A 23,471-nucleotide genomic window follows, 5' to 3' on the forward strand; every position below is an offset into this window, starting at 1 on the left:
TTTTACTGAGGAAAATTAGGATGTTTAAAGTTGATAAGCTAAAGCTATGCCAGCAGGTAGTAAAATTAAAAATACAGGCAGAAGTGTAATTATTGAGATGGTAATAGCAACTAAAGAATCGGGGGCGGGGGGGGAGGGGGTAGAAATAGTGACATAAAACCATAAAGCGGGGAAAATGCATGGAACTGGAAGACAGCAACTCGGCACACCTGAAGGTTAGTCCCCTCAGCAGACTGTCTGGGTGTCTTATCAGGTGTGTTGGGGGTGTGCTCATGTTTAGCCTATAGGCCTGTTCATCCTAGCTATATGTTGAGTATATGAGCCAACTGCTTTGGACTGTTAATCTGTAGAGTGTTTAGTGTCTCTGGATTGTATGATAAACTGTGAGAAAGAACTAGAGGGTACCCCAAATCCTCCAGTGAGTAAGTGGCAGTTGGTCACTGGAACCGACACAAAGACACAGGTGGTCAACAAGCAGTAACCAATTTAAATTTATATTGTTTATTTCAAGTTTCTTATGATTATATTAAAAAAAATCCTTAATTACATAGTTAGACCCTAGAACTACTGTTTTAGTATAGTGTAGTGTCCCCTAGTTACCTTATTACTAGTGTTGGGGCATTGATTCAGTAGCGAGTCTGTGAAAAGAGAAGAGCTACTTAATCTCCATTACTACTGCCTATAAAAACTGTGTTCCTTAGAGGACTGCCATCCAACTAGTTGCCACACATAGCACTGCTTAATTTATGAGGCCTGGCAGCAAGGCAGTATGATTGCCAGTGCTGTCCATGGCTGTTTGCGAATAGTGGCAGTTTTGTCCCCAATTTTTATCTTTTATGTTCTTTTTTTGTAGTTCGTGGTACACTTTTTCAAATGACCTTAGGCAGAACACTTTTTGAGACAGACAATTCTGTAATCAAAGAATTAGTAGCAGTCTCTCACTTTCAATTGTTTCCGTACTTGTAAATAAAATGACTTAGGTGGTTCAGCTTAATCTTTACTGGCAGTAATAAATATTATGAAATTGTCACAAACAATTTTATACGGCTTTGGCAAACTGCAGAAGCATCACAAATGCATGCTAGAACAAAGAATAAACTACCTCTAATCCTTCCAAACTTCAAACTGAAACAATTGGTAGACTATTATATGGATTATTGTGTAAGTTCTTATTTGGCCCCTGGAAGGAAGGCTTTTGTTTCTCGTGACAGCAATAACCTTCAAAAATCCACCCCCCAATAAAAGAAAAATGTTTTGTATAGCAATTTGAAATAAAATAGTAATTTTGAGGTATCACTGCAATAAGGATGTGTACTCTGGAAGTCTTAAAAAGAGTAAGAACTTCCTTGAAAATTAATAAAATAAAGTTTGTGATAATCTATTCTCTCAGAGAGCTATGAAATGCCTGTAGTATAAAAGCAGCATTTCAAATTAGCAAGTAGTTTTATTAAAAAGTAATCTTATTAAATTTACTAGTTTAAAACAGATTTTTACTGAAACAATATAAATTTCATCTGTTCAATGCATATTTCAAAAATGATTGACAAAAATAATTCTGCAAAAAATGTGTACCAAAGATCTTGTGTATCTTTGAGTTAAAAACAAAGCATTGATTTGCTGTAATATGTATGAACTTATGAACAGGAGTGAGAAATGTAATTGATCAAAGAAGTAGGATGTGTAGATATGTGATGCATTCCAGTCTGTCTTTGGTTTAATGAGATTCATTAAGCTAGTTGGAGCTCAAATGTTTGGCTGTCAGGTGAAGAGGAAGATAAAAATTTCCTAAGGTAGGTGAAGTTTTAGGAAAACTCTGGTTGTCAGAATTCCCTTTCCCAGTCCTTGTCTTGTTCCAGTGCTGTCACCACTGTTGTTATCAAATGAAAGGGCCATTGCTGCAGTTTAAGGACAAATAAACTAGGCTACTCAATCCAGCTGGTGAAATTGAGCTCCTTGAAGCCCAGCTGAGAACACATCCCCAAAATGGGAAACAAGCTGATAATGGCTGGGTTACATCCTGCTCAGTGCAACTTGCCTGGCTGAAGAGCTTAATCCCTTAGTATGATATCTTCAGCTAGTTTCCATGGGGAAAATGAGCTAGGAAGAATGCAAGAAGAATACTGAAGTATAAATGTTCCCTGAAGCATTCTGTCCAGGAAGGAAAGCTGCTGGTGACATAATGTAATAGATTTCCGTGCTTGAAATGCTTTTTAGATTTATCTTTCCCCACAATGATTGGAGGTGTCAAAACGTAGGCTGTTGCAGGATTGTTACTGGTGTGGACCTTTTAAGTTGAACATGAAACAATACATGTATTTTGTGCCAGAATAAGACAAGATTTCTGTATCTTAATAAAAATGGCTGTAGATACTCTGAAATATATTTGAATTGTTTTGAAGATATATAAGCAAATATCTAAGGCTGTGACTACTGAGAAAAACTGTCTTTTTTTTTATTAGTGTCTTACTATGCAAAGTGTGATACCAAATTCACATCTCACCCTTATTTGTCAGAATTATATACAAGATTTTGCAACTTGGTACTGAACTGGTGAAAACTTTACAGGACACTTTGAATTACATTTGCTTTTAATCTGCAAGCCGTTGATAGGCATAATGATGACCACATCACTTGCTTCTGTGCATGGAAGTGTCAGTGGATCCAGGGATTTTTTTCCTTCGTTTTTTTGGGGAAAAAAAATGGAGACCCTATTGAACATAAATTGTAAGAGCTAAGAGTGGGAGAGGAAGCTATCTGGGTAATGGGATCAAGATCCATATCTCACCATGTGTCCCTGACAATCCGTTAAAATTCACACAGAATGTTGACAGCAGAGATCATTTCAATGTTTGCTTTATGGATGGGGAAACAAGCACAGTTAGGTATAACACAAGAAATTCTCCTTAAATTTTTTTTGTGGGTGGTGGTGTTTTTTGTCTGTTTGTTTACCATGGTTGTATATTCAATAGCAGAATAGTAACTAGGAATTGTATTAAATTAGTAATGAGTGCATTGTGTGAAAACGACATAGATGTTTTTGCAGTGAATGCATGTCTATGATTAATGAGCTCAGGGAAGTAACTTAGGTTTTGTTCCTTCTATCATGTAGACGAAGCAGTCGTTTACCAAGAGAGAACTTGCTTTTTCTGTGAGCAATGGGGAGAGACTTCCTTGGAAGTCTTCCTATGGAAGCAATAATCTTCGTTGGACTCCATTCTATTTCCTTCTGAATACTCCTTTTCTTTGCTGTAAGGAAAGATGAGAAAGTGCTCAGAACTATATAAAAATTTTAAAGATTACCCTATATATTGTCCAGCGGGTTTAAAATCTTGTGTATTTTTTAATACCTGATGATTAAAACAGATAGACGTTTTGGAATTCAACATACCCCAAATTCATTGCAGCTATACTGAAAAAGATGATTTGGGTTTTTATGAAAGGTATTGAAAGTATGTGAGTGTTGGTTATTTGTGAATCATGGTATATGTTCTAGTAAGTAGAAATAACCTAGAACGCTTACATTTTTATTAATGTATTCAGGGCTTAAGAATAACAATGCTTTCCTAAATTGGGAATGGGGAGGTGCCATCTTCATCATCATATTCAAACAACATCAGTCACATTAGACTCAGATTTTGAAATTGTGTGGGTAAAATAGAAGCAGTTATGGATGAAAGGAAGGGGAAAAAATGGAAAAAAAAAATCTGAACTGAAGGGAAAGTTTTCTTGGAAGTAGTTCTTTATTTTGAATTGCATATTTTGTATGTAAGTACTTTTTGATTTTACTTCATTCTCAGGGATTCCGTTTTCTGTGGTTGGAAAAAGAAAGCAACTATTTAAGGAAAAGAAGTGACTAGCTGTGAACGTACAATTACACTAAGTAAGCAGTCTTAGGTTGTGACCAAGGTGCAGGAATTACTCCACTGCCTCTCAAACAAAGCATTCCACTTCTCTGGAAGAAAATCCTTTTTCTCCAACACTTGTATCTGAAAGAATGTGTTGATGTCCTTCTGTAGCCTGAAAATTACTGTTCTGAAAGCCCTAGCAATTTACTGCAACAAATGTGTACCTCCATCACAGTAACTTGTATTTCTTGCTCTCTGTTGTTCTGCTTTTTCCATTGGAATAATACACTGTTTTTTTGTTTAACCTTCTTGTCCTAGTCCCCAGCTTCAGGCTGGCTTTATCACAAAGGAAAGGCTTCGTTGGACACTATTCAGTGTCAGGATTTCTATGACAAGATTGGAATCAAAAGTAAAACAAATAAATTTTTCACATCTATATTTAACTTTCTTCAGTTATTTTGGCCTGTCCTATTTATAATTCCTAAGACCTATTACAGCTAGGAGTTGGACTTGATGATCCTTACGGGTCCCTTCCAACTCGGGATATTCTATGATCAGCTATTGGAACTGGAGTTTTAGAGTTCAAAGCAACACTTTTTCTCAGTGTTATCCTAAATTGCAACTTGGTTTTCTGAATCTAATGCTAATTCATTTGGGGAAGAAAGCTCTGTTTTCCCTTCTTTTTCTTTATACCTATGCTCTATTTTACTGGCTTTTTCATTTGGATTGTAAGTAGCAAATGCTTTTGACGGCTCCCAGTGGAGCGATGTACTAAAAAGTCTTAATTAATGCATATTTGTTGGAGCTGAGTGATTTGTGCTCAAAAAGGATGTTTTCTCTTTGAGTCTCTAGTAAGTATGCAGCTTTTAGCTGTCCCTCATCCCAGACCAGAGGAAGCTTTTTGTAGTTTTGCTAATACATTTATTGCAAGAAGGTATATTGTACAATTATATTTGGTCATTTGATCTGTAGAACACGACTAATTTTCTGGAAAGGTTAGGATGCAGGTAAGAGGGCTAGCCATTTTGCCTTTATAGCTTCAGGGGGACCAAACTCTTCTCCCTCAGTTTTTATTGGGAAGTTAAAATTCACAAAAGTAGCAGGTAGTAAATAACTTCTATTAAAAAGCTGTTGCATACAACTTAATCTTTTTTCATATTGGAACACTTGATTTCATTGTCTCTCACTTCAAAGCAATCAAAATTGCTGTAATTGCCACTCAAAAGTTACATTTTGGGGACATTAAATTTGTCTTTAAAAATAAACAGATGATTCATATTCCAAGTGTGTCATGAGTTTCTGAAATGAAGTGTGGAACCCTAGTGATCGTTCAGAGAAATTATTTTTGACTGGCTTAAAAAGCTTCTTTGAAAGTGAAATAATTGATCATAATTTATACAATATGCTGACTAGAATAACTTATTTCTAGGCTTATACAGATGTAAAGTAATTTTGGAATTGTCTGGGTAAATGTAGGTTTGTCTTTTATCTGTTAAATCAAAGATCCAAATGCAAAATTTGATGCAAAAGGACATCCTGTGGATTTGTGACATTTCCTAAAGGGACTGTAGATACTAAACCAATGACTGGATTAGTACAGTGAGACCCACTTTAAATGTATTTTCATGTGTGACAGATAAAATCTTCCCTTGGTATTTTTAATGCTATTTAATAGAAAACCACACTTCTGTTCAGTCCACTTGTTTTTAATTTCTGAAATAGTAAAACACATTTTCTAGCCTTAATATATTATGAACTGTGTTTTAGAAATTGTCATGATATTATTGAAACAACCAACCTCCCCCCCCACGCCAATGTGTTGATCTTACCACAGAAATGGTTATTATTTTTTTCCGGTTTTCACAGACCCTGCTTTACGATGTTTTCTGCAATGTGTTAAAACAAGATCCATAGTCAAATTTTTACCAGATTCAGAAAAGAACAGAAGTGAAGTGTCCACAGAGATTTTAAATGTTCTTCCCAAATTCAGAGAATTGAATTCCTTAAATGAAAATTTATCAGGCAGTGAAATGGTGCAAGGTAGAGCACTGCCAAGTTTCAGTTACAATGATTAAAACTATTGGAACACTGTAGTGTTCTAAATATTAAAAAATAAAGTTGTTACCAGCTCTGTTTCAAAGGAGCAAAGATGATGTACAGTCTCTGCCCTCAGCACAGCTGAATTGCATGTGTGCTGGGTGCTTGATGCTGGATTCTCCTGTGCTAAGAAAGACAATAGCAAACATACAGGTTGCTTCAGTGGGAGTAGGATCAGCCCTTTACTGAGGTCACCTGTCTGAAATAAATACTTTCCTTGCTGTTGCTATACAATAAATAAAACTGGGGGCAGTGCAGGTAGAATTGCTTTCATTTGAAGCTGTCTGGCATATATGTGTGTGTATTTATTTATATATATTGGCAGACATACAATCCTGTCATCTCTCAAAGGATTTTATATAGAAACGCTAATATTTATTGCTGATACAAGCTATCTGTAAACAAATTCTCATAGCAGTTATAATTTATCTGAGTGCTCATGAGAATCTACTTTTTTTTTCCTTGCTAGACAAACCATCTTGTGGGGGATAAGCGTATACAACACATGAAATAATACCTATGAAATAGGTAAAAATCCATTAAAAATACAGGTGGCTATTGCAATGACTTAATGACTTGAAGATATGGTAGAAAAATATATTTGCATATTCTGCAAGTGAATGAGGAGTAAACTTTCAAAATGTCACAAAGCAGACTGTTATCAATATGTATCAACATCCTCAAGCTACTCATTGGCAATAAATGTCAGTAGAAATTTTTATGTCTTTTACAGCTTATCTGCAATTTGTAATAAGCTTTGTGCATGGCCCATTATTTTATGAGTGAGAACAACTGTCAAATGAATGTGTTTGTAATGTCAGGAGTTTCATTACAACGTGACCGCAGGCTGAAGGCTAGGTGCTGAACTGCTGCTAGGTTTATATCTTTTGACCATTCTTTTACAAAAAGGGCTATGTAACTTGCTGCTTTCATTACTTATTCTTTACCTTTTTTAATTAATAATTTAACTTAACATTTCTTATAGCCTCATTATCACTCCACTATTTCATTAACTAATCATTATAGCATTGCAGTTTATAGCTTTACAGACAAGGAGACTAGAAGTATTAACCAGTAACTCTGACTTACATAGGAAGAGCTCTGATTTGCAAGCAGAGCCTGCAGCAGTGTGGATTTTATGTCATTAGAAATCTTTTCATCTTTCTTTTTTTTTTATTTAAAACAGAAGAAAAGATTTTAATTCTTTCTCAGAATGATTCATATCCTGTGGATTTTTCCTATTAGGCAATGAAGCTATGATATTAAGATTGAGTATATAAATAATTCTCATAATTCACACAGAAGAAAGAGAAATAATTACTTCTGAACATTTCATTATGAATGGAATTCTGTCAAAAACTTAAAAAAGGGGGGCATTAATACAAATTAAGGTCTTAGGAACTCATATTTTAAATACTTAATCCTGTATTTTATTTAACTTTTGCCAGACCAATGAGAATTTTTTTAATCATCAAAATGAATTGCTGTGCTGGAAAAATATTAACTATAAAATGTAAAATTCCTGTGATGAACAAATAGTTTTTTATTATTTCTGTCATTGCAGAGTAACTGAACTTGTATGATTTACAAGCTCTGTAGAGTTGACCGTAAACTTTGAGTCTTTAAATTTCAGGCATATTTGCTTAGCAGAAGAATGCAGCTCATTTAAAGTGATTCTGCAAAGTAGTCTAAAATTGCTTGTCTTTCTATTGCAGCCAAAATATGTTGAATGTTGAAATAAATCTGTATGCCTTTATGCTTGAAAAACTATTGATCTAATGACTTTGGCTGGGAAAATGTTAGTATACATTTTTGGTGGTACTGAGACTAGCTTGAATGGAAATCAAGAAAAGTGGATTGTCCTCTCCTACCACAGGTTCCAGTCCATATTGACAAGGACAAGTTAAGGCAGTATGAACACAGCTGAGGAATCTTGGATGTGTACTTATGCTTCTGGGAAATATTTCATTGAAAGTCGAGATGAACCTTATGCATGTTAATTTTCAGGCTAAGGCTTATAGTTATTAAGCTAAATGTTTCTGATTGGTGTAGCCTGAAAAATAAAATCCCTCCTGTCTTTTCTGCTCTTCAGAAAAATGTCTGCAGTCAGATGGAAGCTTGTTTTTGTACACAATTTTACAGGTCTAAATGGAAATGAGAAATATTTCTGCTATTTACTATTTACAGGAATATTTTTCTCATAAGGCACATCAAACAATCCCAACGTGTTCTGGTACTGAACCAGTTTACAGACTGTACAGCTAGGACTACTGAAGTGTATGTGAGATTCCTACAGAAGTTTGTGCAACAGCTTTCTTAAAAAAAAAAAAAAAAGGCACAGGAAATATCAAGAAGTATCTCCTTATTTTATTATTTCTCAGCCTACTAGAGTAAAAGGAGTTTTGGCCTTGACGTCAATGACATCCAGACAAAAGAAATGCTGTTTTAGATCTTTGAATTATTGGAGCAGCAAGATGGGTATAGATTTTTCATTATGATACAGTACCAGTGTTACATTATTATACTGTAAAACTACTCATTAAAGTGTGTTTAGTTCTTGAAAGGGTCAGCAACATTCTCCCATAATGAAGTAGAAGGGTAAATCCTTAGAGATGAAGAACTTTTTCAGTTCTCCCTGCATTTAACTGTTGTTTTGTGTGCTGGCCATCTGTGATTACGGCTGTAGATGTGCATGTGAAGTAGTATTCATTGCAATTAGCTGCAGAAGGACACATGAAGCAGAGCAAGTTTTAAGCCCTCATCCATACACAGCCTTGCCCAGCACTGCTTTCCAGTGTGAACAACATAGTCCTATTTTCCTCAAACTTCAATCTTCCAGAGCGTGTCACCAGTTTCTGAACACGTGAGCATCTAACTTCTTGTTTACAAACAGCGTATCCTTAGTTTAGAATCTGATACTGACTTATTACAGTTATTTACTTATTTAAAAATTTGAAATTAAAATAATTTTAATTTCCCCAAAATAATTTTGATTTCCTTTCTGGAAATGTTTGCTGCTTTTACAGCTATATATAATGTACGAGCATAGTCTTAAAAGCAGTAAGTGTAGTTTGCAGAGGTGTGTAGTGAAATCCAGTCTTGAGGATATCTGTGTTTCTTGCTGCCCTTTTTGATTTGGTGAGGACAGATTGCATGGTTGTGCTTCCATATTTTATAAATTAGTTGCATGGCTTTCCTGCTGCCCGTGTGTTGTCTGCCTTCAGGAGATGTGCTTCCTCTTGAAAGCAAAGGAAGCGTTAGGTAGTTTTTGAAGTTGCATGGGATCAAAGGGTTCAAAGCAGCTAGCCATAAGATTTTGTGGGTGTTGCCTAGGGGAAAGCACTCATAGAAGATGTGCTGTACTTTTAAAAGATGAGGAAGAATTCTTGATAGATCTTGGCAAGGTTTTTTTCCTGCCCAGTCTCTATCAAACAGAAGGAGTTAGAGATGACTCTCTAGTTTTACCTGAGTTTTCCAAAAAACATTGTTTAGCTTCTGAACATCTCGTGATAGTTTTTGTCTGGGACTGTTGGTATGTTGGTCCATCCTAAATATTGACTTTTAGAGCAGCTGTGATTCCGACTATGGCAATACAGCTTCTTTATCCTTTCTTTCCTGTTTTAGAGTATTCGCATTCCTAACATCTTGTTATGTAGTAACTTCTGCTAAAATCTGTGTATTATTTGCTAAACAGAATTTGTGATGTCACAACTATTTACAAAAGGGCAACAAGTGCATACTTGCAGTGGGATCATTTTTAACAAATACAACTCTACTATCCCTTCCTTTTGTATTGATCCATTGTGTATTCCACAACAGCACTGCATATGACTCTTCAAGCATCAGAGAACGTTGCTTTACTAATATATAAAATCTTGGCATTCCGAAGTTTATAGTGTTGTGTACAGTCCTGCTTGCTACTTCTCAGGAAAATATGATGAAATTAGAGAAAGTTATGGATGAAAGCAACTAAAATGATTAAGGAAATGCAGCAGTTGCCTTCCAAGAAGAGACTAAAAACTCTTTGATTTGTAGAAGGTGAACGTGGAACTGAATGATACAACTGGGGAGCAGTCACTGAAGTTAGTAAGGTTGCTTTAGAATAAACAAAAGGCAATACTTTTCAGAGTCAGTGAAAAGCTCAGTTCTAAGCCTGAAAATCTTCATATTTCAATAATTAAGCTGGTAATTATTTAGCAATTTTAAGTATTTTGAACAAATTGCAGAGAATCAGTCTCTGTCCCAGGCAATGTAAAATAATGAGACTTTTGTTCTGTTATTGCATGTAAAGTTGATGTGTTTGGTTTCTTTTTCTTGAAAAGTAAATGGCATTGGTAGACTTTCAGAATTGTCACTTAACTTCTGCAAAGCTATCTTTAAATCCAAACTACAAGAGTGGGATAAATAGTTGAATATATGTAGTGCTCTGCTAAGAATACTTAGTTTCAAAAGAAATCCCAAACCACCTAACTGCCAACAAAATGAAAATGATGCTGCTTAGATTTTTGAAGATTTAAAGAAAACAAAAGTCAGAAAGGAAGTATTTACTGGGATCTTATGATTTCAGCCTGGAGGGAGTCCTTGAGATATCTAGATTTCAAGAAACTTTTCAGATTAGACCATTAGATTGTTGGAAACTGACAAGTCTCTGAGGAGCTTACAAATAAATAGTGAATCTCAATAAAAATTAATATTTGGAAATCCATGTTGTGTTGATGACCCATTCAGCTTCAAACTGTGACAGTGGATACGCACTGACAAGACCGTTTTGAAAATATCCCTGTGAAGAGGAAGGTATTTGAACAAATATTTTCACATCTCGGAAGGAACTATATCCCTCCTATAAGGCTGGCTCTTACAAAATAAAAAGTGCTGAATACAGCCCTAAAATAAGGGGAATCTCTCCACCTCAAAACACCTCTGTCCTCTCCCAGGTATGACACTTGGAGTGATTCAATATAAGTACTTTTTTCTCTTCAGAATGCCACTCTGAATTCTAATTCACAGGAATTACAATGTTGATATACCTCAATAAAAAGAAAACAATTCAATGTTAAATCTTGAGAAATATGCAATTAATAACTTAAACTTTTGATAAACTTCATTGGAAAAACCTTTTGTAATCAACTGCTCCTCTGCTACTTTGTCTTATGATTATAGACAGATAGAATAAACCAGGGAAACATGTTAAAGTTGATAGTAAAGCAAAAAAAAAAAATGCTTTGAGGCAGAGTTGATATCAATGTATTTTAGCTGCTAGTACCTTAAGTTATATATAGAAGAATAGATCCAGATATATTTTGTTAGTTATAACATTTAAGAGCTTAACTGCTATGTTTATAGCTGCATGCAGAAACATAGCATACTGTCATTTATTTTTTTAAGCGAAGCAATTTTAAAAGAAAATAATTTTTTAAATATCTCATGAGAATATACAATATTTATTTAGTTTGCTTTTACAGTTTGGAATCTGACAGCTGAAGTCTTAAAAGACTTATTAGATCTTACACAAAACTATAATCTGTCTAAGGTGGGTTTTTTTTTCAGCCTATGGCTAAGTATAACCCTGCAAGCTCGGACATAATCAAATTCAACCCAAGAACTCTACAAGTTCAAAGAGCTTAAATATATACAGCATAGCTTTATATTTGAACTCCCTTCTGGCTTTTACAGTTACAGAAGCAGCTCTTCATGGTTAATCAGATAATGTCATACTACACAGTGCTGTGCAAAACAAAGAAGAAATGGCTTTTAATACTTGTTGTTTATGCTTCAGATGTACATGTTGGGGTATTCTCAGTCTAAATGTATCTTTTTGTCCCTCAGCTGCTACCAAACTCTAGCTGAACTGGAAAATATTCAACGCTGAGATTGAAATTCTGCCTTTTCTCTGTCATTTACCGGTTAAGTCATTACAATCATCTGTGACAAAGTTTGATTGCTTGCCAAGAACTCCTGTACTTGCATGTTTATAGGATAGTTTGTATCATAAATGTCAAAGAAAGTATACATAAAATAAAGATAAAACAAAAGTAAGACCAAGGATGTACTCCATCGCTCGGTGCAGGTGAAGCACTTGGAAAACAGTTCAAGAAGGTTGTTGAAAAACTGGAAAGGATGCCCTGGAGGGCTGTAAAGATGTTACTCCTGGTCTCGTGAGACAGGTTGACTCCTCTGTCTGGCAGAGAAAAGGCCAAGAGTGGCAGCCTGCGACTATGGGGAGGATGGTTATGAAGCCAGTGGAACCAAGTTCTAGTAATATATATTAGTAGGGTTATTTATGTTTAGGGAGATAATTTTTTCTTGATTTGAATGGTTCAAAATGCAATTTGGGATAAAAATGGTTTGCTTGCTTTTTCCCATTCAAATCTCTCCATTTTGCTAGAAAATGCAAAGCTGAATAGAAACCCACAAAACCAAACAAACCACTGAAAAGGGTGGCGGTATGCCAACATGGCACACAAGGGAGAAACAAACTTAGTCATCAGTAAGATTTAGGACTAATTCTACCGAAGAACAGAATGTTGAAGATGTTCCAAATAAAATCTTGGAACAGACCATGGTATTTTCTTTTTTAATATGCGTATTAAAATAAAATAAACATATTTTTGTGCTACAAAGATTTACTTCAGCGCTCATTTAAACAATAACTGAATAAGGTTAGCAAGCATTACTCCTTTCCCCTAAGAAAGAAGGGTATAATTGGAAAGTTATTAAAATAAGTGTCAGTGTATGACAATGAAAGAAAACCATCTGTAGCACACACAAATCAGTAGATTTTCTCTGAAGCCAACACGGTGGTAAATCAATCTAAAAATGTGGTTCTGCCATAGGTCACAAGTGATTTCTCTACTTAGCATCCCTTGCAGAATGTTACCAGATAGCCAGAACATGGCTGAAAAGTGCCTGAAACCCTAGCCAGTCTCAGGTATATAAAAGTGATCTGTGTGGTTCTGCATGTTATGAAAATATCTTATTTTGCAGCGGTTCTTAGCAGCTGTCTGTTTTTGCAGAAAGTAGGAGAACTGTTCAACAAGCCAATTGCAAACAAATCTTGTTATTTAAGTTTAGAGGGGTTGTGTGGAAATGCTATTTTGAAATTGAAATTTATTTTTGAATTTTAGAGATTCATATGTTGATTTTGAAAAAATGTGTGTATTTATACACACACAACCTTAAAACTTATTGAAATGTGCTTAAAGTTTGGATCTTTTGAGTCCTTTGTTTATGGAGAACAGAAGGAACTATGCACAAGGAAATTAAAGAACTGCATTTTTACCTTATCAGAAGGTAGACATGAGTATTGTCAAATAGTAACTCTGAAAATAGTACCGGATATGTTTAGGACTTTGCTTTCCTTCCAACTCAGCATCTGTCAAGTAATGAAGCATAAGACTGAGCCCCATTATCAGTGTTGTCTTAAATAAATAGTAGAAGAGAACTTTAAGTGTCCTTTTATGTTTCTTGTCTCGAGTTTTAAACAGAAAAGAATAAATCTTGAGCTACTCCTCAGAAACTTACACAGCGTGCATCTTTCATTGGTACTTAGTGTTTTCATGTGGAAAGCTTAAACATGAAAGACAGTACCTTTTGTGTCTCCTATATCTCTCTCACTGCCTCCAGTCGCTGGTGACAGTGGAGAAAGAAGGCTTTGACTTGCATGCTGCTGCTCAATCTGTTCCACCACTGTGGCAACCTAATTGCTTAAGCCTGCACTAGACCCTGTGGTCTTAGTGCAGAATTAGGTATGTTAGAGAAAGGAGAGATGTCACCTTATATATAAAAGAAGGAAGAGTTTATGTTTGTTACTTCAGGCAATAGACAAAAAAAAAAAAAAAATCCACCACTGAGGGAGGGTGGAAGGCAAAGCAGCCACCCTGCCCACAACCCCCAGCTACTGAGTGCTTTTCCAGTAGGAAGCTGTAGGATGTGCACCTGTCACTATGCTACAAACATTGTTTGTTTCCAAAATTACCAAGAAAAGCAGATAGGAGGATCAGAAAATATTTCTTCCACTTTTAGTGAGAAGAGAGTTGAGAGGGGAAAATCGCTAAAATCAATCTATCGGTGCAGGTGTTGAGCAAGGAGCTGGGAAGCAGAACAGCATGCACACAATAGATGCCTTTCACTCCAGAGTTACTGAATTACTTTGAAATTGTGGGAATTATAACTCCCACATTGGATGAAGTCTGTAGGTGCAAGGTGTTATCTCTGTAGTAAAGGTCTCTGAGCTACTTTTGGCAATAGGAAATTCTTTAGGTGTAGTTTTCCAGCAATTTAAATTATTTTCAATAATCTAGCACATTTACAATCACAATCATAGAATTTCAAATAAAAGGTTGAACTCAGTAGCTAGACTAGTCATGCAAAAGTAATCCATTATTTGCAGAACCACAAAAAAGAGTTCAAATCCACTTTTAGAAGTTTTAGATGACTTTAGATTGGGCTAATAGGATATTGCAATTGAATGATTGGTAAATTCATGCATCAAAGCTTTAATTGCTTTCTTGAATCACTTGTTTCTGGCTAAGTCTTCAAAAAGACTTGTATTCCTTTGTTTAAAGACACAGCTTTATTAAAAGATTTTAAGCATTTCCAGAGGGTGTTTTAATAACAATCTTTCTGCTGGAGTTACCTGCTCAGTGTAGTGTGCTTGCTCCTCTAAAATACTGTGTTTTCCCATTTGAAAAAAAAAAAAAAAATCAGCCTCAGTGGGTTCAGATTTTTATTGCTTTTCTACATAAAGGCATTCAGGAAAAAAAAAAAAAAACATAATGAACTGCATTAAAGCTTAGCTTAGTGATTCTCCCACTCAGGGAAGTACAGGGGCAGGCGAATGTAACTTGGGTAATTTAGAGGCAGAATGTGTTACCAAATCAAGGGACGTTCTCCAAGGGCTTTTTAAATATAATCGTGTATTTAACTCCTTAATTTTTCTTAATGTTCTTTGGATGCAGAAGTTTCTAAATTTCAATTTTATCATTTCATGTAAATATGCATTTTGGGGTATTTTACAACCTCTGCAGTAGATGTTTTGAGAAATCTCACCTTTGGGATTTTGCATATTACATCAGATCTCTTTGGTTTCTGCTTCTTTCATGCTGCTGTATAATGCAACACTAACAATTCCTTTTAAACCTAATCTTTGCAAAAACATCTAGTTAGATGACAAGAAAAATAATTTGACACAAAAGGTGAGATTTAAAAACAGAAAACTATTTTCTTTCATTTTCAATTTCCCAAATTAAACTCTTCTCGTCAACAGGAAGAGCTAGATATCTGTGGGGGAGAACAGGAGAAGTTGAAACAGACTAACAGTTTGAAGGAAAGCCTAAAATATAACACAATTAATTCACATAATTATTAATGTGTCTTCCCCCCCCTTCCCTCTAATGTAAATATGTTAGCCATAGCATTATCTCTGTCATATAGATGGAACAGTATCTGTAATACAGACTGTTGGTTGTAGGAAAAGTCCTCTTTAGTTTCAACCCTGGCTTTCTACTTTTCTCTTGCATTTAGGGAAGCAGCTAAAGTAAAGGAAGAATTAAGTTTGTCACTTACAGGAACTTTTCCTCAGCAGCCTGGAGAAATACTAGACTGACTCTTCACTTCCATTGAAAGACTTTATCCAACTGCATCTGCTGTCCAAATGAATGAAATTTAGAACATGCTGAGTTTGAAACATAAGCAGCAGATGGTAGCTGTCTTTTAAAAATATAGCTTGCTTATGAAGTTGTTTCCTAGAAGTGTTAGTAATGTATCATGGACAATCAGGAATATATGTTTTGTTCTACGACATGCTGAACCTTGTTTAAAACATTAATGGTCCATTGAAGCCACTTGCTTTTCTCAGTTGTAGTCAGAGAAACAGCCTACAATGCATGTCTCATAAACAGTGGTGTGAATTAGTATATAGGATACGCTCAGTCAGTCTTTGAGTGGATTATTCTAGGACACTGGAGGCATGAATTATCTTACTATTGGAACTAATATAGAGAAATCACTTGCGTATGATGTATTGGTAATCCATGAAAAATAGTTTAATAAATTAAAGACTTCATAAGTCTTCTTTAGTCTTTAATAATTAAAAGAATTTTTAATTTTCTTAGGAAGTAATGGGAATAGACAAAGCAGGCAATGGATGGAATAAATCAACATGATGAATTAATTAATGGTTCACAAGGGATCTTAAATTAGGTCACCTCTTAAAATGTGTCAGCTGGTTATTTGCTTAAAACTTATACTGGGAGTACCTAGGAGAACTTTTCAGACCTCAAACGCTCTGTGGAAGCCACACAGAAGCAGCTCAGGGGCAACATCTAGAAATAAGATTAATAAAAGGACAACGCTTGCTTAGATTTTGTTGCAGATAATTCACAATAAAGACATTTGTAATATAAAAGCTGCATATGCTATTACCTTGACTCTTATTTAGTCAGTGAAAAAGTTCTCTCAAATCCTTGGGTGTTCAGAGTGCACGTCCGTTGTGGGTTTCTTGCACTTCTAAGCCATTTCAGATCAAACAATATAACTGGGAAACATTGGAACTGGTATTTATGAAGCTTTTACCTCTTGTCAGCATGTGTCTCCCTTTGGAGTTAGTACATGGAACCAATTCTTATTAGCAGAAACAATGCAGAATCAAAGACTCCCTAATTATTAATTTAATAGGATTCCACTCTGTAGGAAAACCTGCCTTAACCTATCTCTTTGTACTTGTTGCCTTCTAATTAGACTTCTGTTTCATTCTGTTTTCTTATTCAGTTCATCAGAAACCAAAATACATCAAAATGTATGTTGAATGCCATTTGCCTCAGACAAGCAGGATGATTAACTGCCTGAACGTGATCCTAGCAATGCAGCAGAAAGGCTCAAAATTCTCTGTTATGTAGCTTGGTTATCTGGGTCAAGAGAGTTGGTTTGGTTTTGCCTTGGGACTTAGTCGCCTTGAAGTGGAAGGTCATCTTTTTCTGTTGTCCTATTGTATTCTTGTCCTATTCTGTATGTTTCAGGAAATAATCTTTTATAGGTACATGCTTTTTTTTGTTGTTGTTGTATTATAAAATGCCAGTGGCAGCATACAAATAAGAACATATCCCAGATTCTTCAGGATACCTGTCAAAATATCTTCATTGGCAGTTATATCGGTTTCTTTGGAATGAAAATAACTTTGTTCAGGAGCCCAGGGCTTGTAACATACGCAAGACTTAGGTGTAACTTAAGACTTTACATGATGTGGCTTGTATGACTGGCAGCTGCAGCACAGGACCTAGTGTATTTCTGCGACTTGGGGTTGCAACTGTGAGAATCAGAGCTCTAACAGCAAGTTTGCCATCTTGCAAATGAGTGGAGAGGAGCATGAGGCTGTGGCACATTAATGTTTACTTTCAGAAAACCAAATAGCAATTTTTAGTAATTTATTCAAATTAATGACTAAAGTACTGGCGATATTTAAATTATCGTTTGTTACCAGTTCCCCTGTATTGTTTTGAAAGTAAAGAATGCTGGTTCTTTGTTATGATTTCAATCTATATGTGGTATCATTCTCTAACCTAATTTGGGAAGGAGACCATATACTCGCTTCACAAGTGGAAGACAGTGTAGAACGACTTGATGCTAAAAATATTCTCTTAAACATGTTGTGTACATTATTACTATTTTGTAAGAAATTTTCCCTTTTCTGAAACTTGAGGTATTTCTTGAATAAAAGCATCCAGTATTCTTGGTCACTTACCAGATGTTAGTTTTCTTCTGATCTCTTTCAGACATCTGGAAATAATGTCATTATGAGATGTGGCTAATTCTCTATACCCAATGTATGATTTGAAATTCTCCAGAGATGCATCTGCAACATCTGCACTCTACTAGAAGTGATTCACTGAAAGTCTTATAAAAATGGGCTAGATTTGCAGCCTATATGAATTTCTATAGCTTCACTGGAAGGAATGTTACAAGTCTTCTCTATATTGTCACATCTGTTACAGTACAACACTTCTAAGATACTTGGCCATTCTTATTGCTGCAATATGGTGTAAAGAGATCTGCTGTGAATGAAGTTTCTTTTGATGCATTCTTTGTTGCAGCCAGCTGAGTAGGGAAAGATACTCAACAAAATTCACTAATTTCTGTTTTTTCCCTTCTTTTTGCACTTTTATTTTTATTTTTTATTATTTTTTTTTAGCAATGCTAGTCTAACCTATTGCCTAGTGCAGAGCTGTTATAACCCATCACTTATATCACCCTTATAACCCTGCCCCAAGGAGCCTTAGGGTCAAGACTGACTTTGTCTAGACACAAACAGGTCAGTTCCTCCCTTCCTTGTTAAAAGTGTTACTCTATCATAACTTCCATGTACCAATCTGAGTTGTTTTGTTTCTATGTTTATTTTTTTTCTTTGTTTATTTGTGGATGCAAATAAAACAAGAACTGTAGGCTTGGGGACAGAATAAAGTTCCTCCTGCAGCCTCTTTGCAGCCCACCTCAGAGAGCTTTCCTGCTGTGCACATCGCAGGAAGGTGAGCGCTCACAGCATTGCTCTTGGCCTGCTCTTCCAAACAATTGTTCTCTTTCTTGCCAGTTGTGGGATGATTCTTTGAGAGCTGTTAGGAGCTGCTATAGGCTGGAATTATAGCATGACCTGGGAGCTGCTACAATTACATAGGAGTATTCTGACTTTCTTCAGTTACCAGTTCTACGACATATAAAGTTTTAATGACTGTGAATTTAAGAATTGCTGTAAATCTGGGGGAGCTATGCCTCTACTCTTATTTAATTCCTAGAAACTTTTCTTAAGATGAGTTCAGCCACTGGTACGATGATGAGTCTGTTTTCAGTTAATTCTGTGAATTTAAATAGCATTTTTCTTGCCCCCCCCCCCCCCCCCCTTGGTAAATCAGTGGTGATTGAATCTGGTCCATTATTTCTGATTATTAAAAAATCACTAAATATAATCATTATCCAACTTCTGTAGCTAATTTTACTCTTCATTAAAAGTAACATTAATGGGATAGTGCTCAAAATAGCTTTAGTGACTTATTTTATCTGAAATGTCTTTTTTCTTAGATTCTTATCAATGCTTTTCATCATAAAAATACCTCTACTTCAAAATAACATGGATTTGATCATAGCAAAGTGCATGAGAATGCCTCAACTAGATAGATTTGGAGTAAGAAATGGATAAGTATTTCTAACAGAACTGTAATGGTACATCATAAATCATATTTTAGGGGAAATGGGTCCTTCCTACTCTTTTTATATATATATGTATATGTATATACACATAAAGTTGCATCTGATTGCATCAAAATTTAACCAATAACTTCAACCTGACAGAGCATTGGTATGATTTTTTGAGTGGTACTTTGGGGATCCAAGAATTGTACTCGATGATCTTTGTGGGTCCCTTCCAACTCGGATATTCTATGATTAGTAGTATCTAATGTTAAGAAAGCAAGTGAGAGTATTCAAACTTTGTAACTTGTTGGTCTGATGCCTTTTTTCTTACTGATTCTGTACATGAGGGGAGACAAAAGCCCTGATAAAACAAGGAAATCAAAAAATGGGACAAAGAACATCATTACCTTCATGTGGATGAGTTATAACTATTAGTACAATAATTAAGTATACTTGACTATATATATGGATTAGTTGAATATTGCATACTCTCTAAAGCTCACAAGAGTGAACTAGCAGTGAAGAGAGAAGAATGAATGTTTTTTTCCTTATATGCTGGTTGACATAAAATGCTACAGCTTCTTTTAGAAAGTACTAGAGGGAGGGCAGACACCAACATTTTCCAGGATAGTAAATAAGATCTATGAGATTTCCCATATCTGATCCAGAGTAAATTTGTGCTTCTCCCTTGTTTGGTGTTGAGATTGAACACCTGAAAAAATGTATAGTGATGTTTTCTCTTTTATTAGAATATTGTGATTGCATGTTTGAAAATATCACTAGACATACCACTTGAAAATTATACATAAGTTCCTTTTACATGGTTATTTTTAACCCAGACAATGTCAGTAACCTTGCTTACAACATGACTTTAGACTTCATATTTAACGCAAGAATAAAACAGAAGTGGTTGGGATTGTGACTACAGACACAAGCCTCCCTGCTGAAACCCCGGTACTATTTGTGCACATACCGCCAGGTAGCAGGTGCGTCTACTTTCCTTCATACATTCAGGTCTCCTCAGTCTCTGCTTTAGCAAGTGTTCCTAGTAATGTGTTTAGCTAAGGTTCCTTTTGTGAGTGTTGTTAGCACAAGAGGATAGGAAAATGAAGAAAGATAAAATATGCTGGAGAAGTGACCATAAAGTGAAGATGAAGGCATGCTCTAGTGGTCACATATCAACTCTATTTTGTGCAGTTGGGCTGTGGTGCATAAAATTCGTATTGCCATATAAAGCCTAAGCAAATGCAAAGACAAAGCAGTTATGAATTCTATCCTGGAAGCTGGAACAAGAGAAAGCAAATGTCTAGGATGGGCAGAGCTCACTGGTTTCTGAAAACAATGGACAGAGCCCATTGCAGAACATACATGAAGTGTGAATGTCCCATTTTGATATGGGACCTTGCTTTCCATAGACAGAGCTATGACAGGCTCCTTACAAGCATGATATGGCACTGAAAATAGTTTTATAGATGCAGGGTATTTTTATTTCTAATCTTAGTGTCTACCTGGGGACATCTAAGACTACTGCTAGGATTCTTTCTAATGGTATACCCTTGTCATACTTAAAGAAGGCTGGAATTAGTTGGAATATTATCAGGGAGATAGTATACTTCATAGAAAACTATGCTACCTGTAAAATATTCTTTCACTTTCTAGAGAGGCACTATGTCAGAAACTGATATTCTAAAAGATGTTGTGTTTTTCAGCAGTACTGATGGCAAGTGTTTGTCTGCTGCATTGAATATACCATTTAAATATATTTAAATTTAAAAGTAGACATGAATTTATACACAAAATGGTCACATTCAATAATCTATAATCAGAACAAATCTGCCACTGATTACCAAGTGTGTGGAAAGTAATTCAAGGACAGAAAAAGCAGAAATTTCTGCTATTTGCAGATTTATTTATTTATTTATTACTTAATCATTTGGGATGGCTTTTCAAACAAACTGTTTAAAAATGAGTTGGTGGATTAGTTTTCTGTTTTTGAAGCAAAATCACAAATGTCACCCTTTCCCTGCCTTCTCCAGAAGGTGGAGGGAGCACCATTTCAGAGAAGTATGTGGCATCTCTGTGAGCTTCAAGGGCGTTGTTTGATATCTGACATCAAGCAGAAGTCTGACAAGGAGCTGGTAGAAAATTAAGTTTGACAGCTCAGAAGTGTAAACTGAGACAGAATGAGGGCTCACCGAGTATGTAATGGCAGTCGCTCATCATTTTTGCTTCTGAAGGTGACATCATCATTCATGATGGCATCCAAATCTGATCTATGAAGTGAATTATTATTAATGATTTTTAAGAGAAAAAGAAATCTAGGGGCTAAATGTTGAATATGTAACCTACTGATGAAGCAGGAATCTCAAACAAAACAGATATTCTTCCTTTGTGTTGGCGGTGTTACTCTTGATGAATGGAGATAGCAGAGGTTCAAGAGGTCTACAGGGCAGTACTCAATTTGTGTGCTCATATTACTCTGGCACAGATGTCTTTACCACAGAAAAACTTTGTGGGTTTTTCTTAGGCTTTATGAACTCGCAGACAAACTCTTGCAAATGTATGTCTCATTTTGAACAGCTAGTCACACTACAGGCAACACACCTGCAAAATGGTTTTGAAAAAAGTGAAGAGTCATCAATTGCAGAAACAGAATAGTTCCTGATCATGTAAACTATTGTGGAGTTTCAGTTCAGTGCTGGCAAACTCTTTCTTTTTCTTTCTTTTCTTGGTTCCAGAGACAGTTTAAAAGGCTCTTGGATTCCTGTTTCCCTTCTGGAAGTTTTCACAGTTCATTCTTAATGTCATTTAGAACATACAGGGCTGGCATTTGGCCACTGAAATAATGAGGTTAAAAATAGTCCTGCAAAAATCATTAACACAACCCTATAGGTGATTACTAATATGTATAAATATGTGATAAGAATGGCTGACGTACCTTTAATCTGTGCTTCAATTAGCTGCAAGGTGGTCAGACTGCTTAGTGTATCCCAGGGCACAGCAGCCAGACCTGAAGTTGAAGTGAGCTGGAGCAGAGGGTGGTCAGTTATAAGGGCAACTGAAAGTATTACTTCACCTTTGCAACTCCTCAGGGAAGAGCTAACACTTAATTCTTAAATTTTTGCTTAGTCATCCTTGAACAAGTAACTACTATTTATAAACTGGTTTTAAATGCTTTAATTAATCCATTTAAAACCCTGCCAGTTTGGAAGTTTTTGCATAACATGAGTAAATACTGGAAAATATGCAAAGCTGAGTAATGGTGAGATTAAGAAATAAATATAGGGGTAAATTCATAGCAAAAGTAAATTCATAGCAAAAGCAAATTCATATCAGAGGCTCTAGATGGAAGATAGTATAGTAGTTTACACTTGTAGTTTCACAGTTTTCAGTGGCTGAGCTGACTCTAAATGATCGCAGCCCCATCCTAACTTCATGCTCCAGTCAGTTGTGGAGCTGGTTCCAGAGCTGCACTGCAGCAGTTCCCACCACACTGAATAGAATAGTTCAGCTGGAAGGGACTTTCAAAGATCATCTAGTCCTCCTCCAATAAGAAGACAAAGTTTCATGCTCAGTTTCTGTCATCCCCATAAATAAAAGTCCTAATTCAGGCCACAGAATATGCTTTGGCTTTGGCTTGCTAAAATTAGAGACAGAAGTCAGATGAATACAAATTGAAATACTTGCAAGATGTAGGTGAATTCTTATAGTTACGTGAAACTAGCTGTGGCTGGCATCTTTTCTGATGTGTGAATGTGCACAGCAGGTATGCATTCTGCAAAACTGATTTTTAGCCTGTGTCTGTATCCTTCTAAATATATGCTTCTGGTTTTCAGAATGCCATTTCTACTCTGCTTTATTCTTTCTATTTCAGAATTTAGTTTGTATGTAACTTTTGTAACTTCCTGATAAAGTTGGATGTGGTTAGTAACTCTTAGAAGCAGGTACTCTCACCTTTTATTTTTTTTCTCCTTTTAAATTAACATCAGTGATGTTATTGGCGGGAGTCTGTGTCCTGTGGTGAAAGATTTAAAACTTCAGACTCCAAATCTGCACCCTCTTTAGAACAAACAAAACTAGTAGTGGACTAAATGGATGTGTCCTTTTGGAGCCTGGCTGTATTCATGAGTTGTTTTTTTCTTATCTGTCAAAACTTCATTTTTTCTGTCTGGCATTTCTATAAGTTTAAAAGGACATATTACTGACAAGTTAGAATGAGTTTGTTTCAGAATTTGTACTTGCATCATGCTTGAGAAACCATACCTCTCCAACCATACTCTAATCTTCAGTCCTGTCACTAGAAATGAAGAAGTTGAAGAAATATTTTTTTTCATAAACGGTTTCATATATTAG

The 23,471-nt window shown here is 35.7% G+C and overlaps 1 protein-coding gene across 1 annotated transcript in view; it reads left to right on the top strand.

Annotated features, from left to right (window-relative positions):
• Window positions 1-23,471, top strand: part of LOC310880977 (uncharacterized protein) — a 1,343,899-nt gene that overhangs the window by 730,585 nt on the left and 589,843 nt on the right. The gene's annotated exons all lie outside the window — the stretch shown is intronic.

This window comes from Anser anser, assembly GCF_964211835.1.
Source record: "Anser anser genome assembly, chromosome: 13".
NCBI classification, from domain to species: domain Eukaryota; kingdom Metazoa; phylum Chordata; class Aves; order Anseriformes; family Anatidae; genus Anser; species Anser anser.